The sequence below is a fragment of the Hesperophylax consimilis genome, chromosome 14, assembly GCF_061612785.1.
Source record: "Hesperophylax consimilis isolate HC1 chromosome 14, BYU_Hcon_1.0, whole genome shotgun sequence".
NCBI lineage: Eukaryota > Metazoa > Arthropoda > Insecta > Trichoptera > Limnephilidae > Hesperophylax > Hesperophylax consimilis.
Window position 1 is genome coordinate 17,563,345 of NC_142849.1, and position 3,446 is coordinate 17,566,790.

Here is a 3,446-nt window from a genome sequence, read left to right on the forward strand (position 1 = left end):
ATAAAATACTGTTTTCTGATATTTTCTTGTAACTTAATATTTTTGTCTTTCTTAATGATAATGCTTATCGTGATCATTATCGTAGAATGATTCCAAAAACGTGTTTAATAATATAATATTCCATTACATATTTCTCAGAACAGAAGTCTTCCCTTGTTTTATTTGAAGATTAAAGCAAGCCGGTTGTATTACCTAAGGGATTTTCTCGGTGTTTATTCCCAAATTTGTTGGTAACGACTGACTTTTGTTTTGGAAATGGATCCGCAGAATCTTTGTTCCAAATATTAATTCAGAAAACGAGACTATCATCTTAGGGTTGGAGAAGATCAGTCTGTTCATTAAATAAAATTTAGAAAGCAGTACGGTTAATGGGATAATTTCAACAGAATAATATGCTTCAAGTGTTTAAGGATCTTGTTTTCCTCTCCTAAAATTAACTAGTTTGAAAGAAAAACGGTTTTATTTGAAATCCCGGTGCCCAATATCCTGAAAGAAAAAACTTTTCTTATTTTGTTCACTCCTAAAATCATATTAATTATAAACACGTAGTCTGTTACATTGCACATAATATTGAAGGGCACCATACAAGCACAGAGGAAAAGCGTATTAGAAAAAGTTTAAATAAGCAAAGCTTTATTTCTCAAAGTGCTTGTTTTATAAAGTCCTCTGAAATAAGAAGGAATACAAAATATGAAAGAAACGTTCGTTTTCATGACCTCGTCTGCAGATGAGCGACCCGAACTAACATAACTTATTTTTGTCAATAAAGACTCAACAACGCGCCCGATACTGGTATAGTGCGGGCTCAATAGTTTTTTTTTTTTTTATATTTGAAAATGTATTTTTTTTAAATATAGAAGAATTTGAAAATGATAAATATGTGATTATAACATGAGATTCACGCAAACGAAGTATTGAATAATAGTGATAGTATTTTTTTGTGAATGGCTTATTATTGGGCGCGTTTACTTTTTGTCAAGACAATATTGTTTTTTTTTATAGTAAAGTCAAAGAGTATCGATAATAACCTTTTGTTTTACCTTCAATACCTTAAGAGAAACGGCTGCCGGGCCTTTTTCATACAAATGTTTAATTTGAATTTGAGGCCAAAATACCCGAACAAACTATAGTATTTTAAATTGTGATATATGGGCCATTTAAGAAGACAGTTTTCCATGATTTTAGAGGCATTTTTGACAGTTTTATGTCCATTGTCATTATAAAATAATAATTTTATAATACTTATTTTTTTAATACAATGAAAAATAAAATTAAAAAATAAAAAATCGCAAAAAAGCTTTTTTTCGGGTAGAAATTGTAATTTCCGATTTTGGGTAACCACGTTTATCGGTTGTTTGTAAATTGAATTTACGCCCATTAAAATGTTTTTTTTTAATAATTTTAAATTTTAAATTTAAAGCGCAAAATTATTTTTCTAAATAATTATCTCACATATTTTTTAATTATTTTTTTACAAAAGTTGCCTTTAAAATCTTTCATACTTTATAATTTAAAACACAAATAAAAAATATATTATTCAGTTTCGTTAAGTATACAAATTTTGTTTTTGAAGTGAAACTTCTTTACCCGCGTCATGCAATTTCGAGGACCGGAGTAAAACGAACTCATGACCGAAACGAAAATGCGGGACCGATTAAAGTTCATTTGATCTAGTCAAAGTTTTGAAGTAAAATATAAATGCTTCTTAGCTCATCTCGACAACTGGCGTTGGTGGTGTAATGGTCAGCGTAGTTGCTTTCCAAGCAGTTGATCCGAGTTCGATTCTCGGCCATCGCACATTATTTTTTTGTTTTTAACGCCTTTTTTTTTTTCAATGGTTGACCATAATATCAATCCACTAAGTAATATTTTAGGCCTGTAGCATACTTGAAAAGTTAAAGAATGATATAAGATTGTTTATGATGTTAACGATAAAAAAATAATCAATCCACTAAGTAATATTTTAGGCCTGTAGCATACTTGAAAAGTTAAAGAATTTTATGATATTATTAATGATAGTAACGATAAAAAAATAAAAAAAAACATAAAATTACCATAAAAAATGGGCCAACGGCACGCGGTGTTCCCAAGCGGTCACCCATCCAAGTACTGACCGCGCCCAATGTTGCTTAACTTCGGTGATCGGACGAGAACCGGTGTGTTCAACATGGTATGGTCGTTGGCAAACGCTAAACAATATTAATTTCTATTCTACCTGCCAATAAATATATGAAAATTAGTATAAAAAAGCCCTAATAATACTGAAAACATTAGCAAGGTGTGTGCGACGTTGATAAAAATAATCATTACATACGCGCTTGAAAAAGATCGTAATTACATCCATAACTTTGCAGGAATTTTTTTTTTCAATGGTTGACCATAATATCAATCCACTAAGTAATATTTTAGGCCTGTAGCATACTTGAAAAGTTAAAGAATTTTATGATATTATTAATGATAGTAACGATAAAAAAATAAAAAAAACATGAAATTACCATAAAAAATGGGCCAACGGCACGCGGTGTTCCCAAGCGGTCACCCATCCAAGTACTGACCGCGCCCAATGTTGCTTAACTTCGGTGATCGGACGAGAACCGGTGTGTTCAACATGGTATGGTCGTTGGCAAACGCTAAACAATATTAATTTCTATTCTACCTGCCAATAAATATATGAAAATTAGTATAAAAAAGCCCTAATAATACTGAAAACATTAGCAAGGTGTGTGCGACGTTGATAAAAATAATCATTACATACGCGCTTGAAAAAGATCGTAATTACATCCATAACTTTGCAGGAATTTTTTTTTTCAATGGTTGACCATAATATCAATCCACTAAGTAATATTTTAGGCCTGTAGCATACTTGAAAAGTTAAAGAATTTTATGATATTATTAATGATAGTAACGATAAAAAAATAAAAAAAAACATGAAATTACCATAAAAAATGGGCCAACGGCACGCGGTGTTCCCAAGCGGTCACCCATCCAAGTACTGACCGCGCCCAATGTTGCTTAACTTCGGTGATCGGACGAGAACCGGTGTGTTCAACATGGTATGGTCGTTGGCAAACGCTAAACAATATTAATTTCTACTCTACCTGCCAATAAATATATGAAAATTAGTATAAAAAAGCCCTAATAATACTGAAAACATTAGCAAGGTGTATGCGACGTTGATAAAAATAATCATTACATACGCGCTTGAAAAAGATCGTAATTACATCCATAACTTTGCAGGAATTTTTTGAAGTGAAACTTCTTTACGCGCGTCATGCAATTTCGAGGACCGGAGTAAAACCGACTCATGACCGTGACGAAAAAACGGGATCATTTCGCTATAGGAGCCTAGCTAATATTATATACCTAGTTTAACTCACTCTCCTAACTCATCTTCGCTGTCTACAGGCAGAGCGCACGACTGTGGTCGTGAAGAACCGAGGTTCGAT

General features: G+C 32.2%; 3 non-coding genes across 3 annotated transcripts; all 3 read right to left on the reverse strand.

The window, feature by feature from the left end:
- Positions 1 to 2,065: 2,065 nt before the first annotated feature.
- LOC149417985 (5S ribosomal RNA) lies at positions 2,066 to 2,184 on the reverse strand. The gene has a single exon (XR_016303203.1). It is a non-coding gene; the product is annotated as a 5S ribosomal RNA (ribosomal RNA).
- A 322-nt stretch (positions 2,185 to 2,506) lies between these two features.
- LOC149417986 (5S ribosomal RNA) lies at positions 2,507 to 2,625 on the reverse strand. The gene has a single exon (XR_016303204.1). It is a non-coding gene; the product is annotated as a 5S ribosomal RNA (ribosomal RNA).
- Positions 2,626 to 2,948: 323 nt separating this feature from the next.
- On the reverse strand, positions 2,949 to 3,067 carry LOC149417987 (5S ribosomal RNA). Its single transcript, XR_016303205.1, has one exon. It is a non-coding gene; the product is annotated as a 5S ribosomal RNA (ribosomal RNA).
- Positions 3,068 to 3,446: the final 379 nt, after the last annotated feature.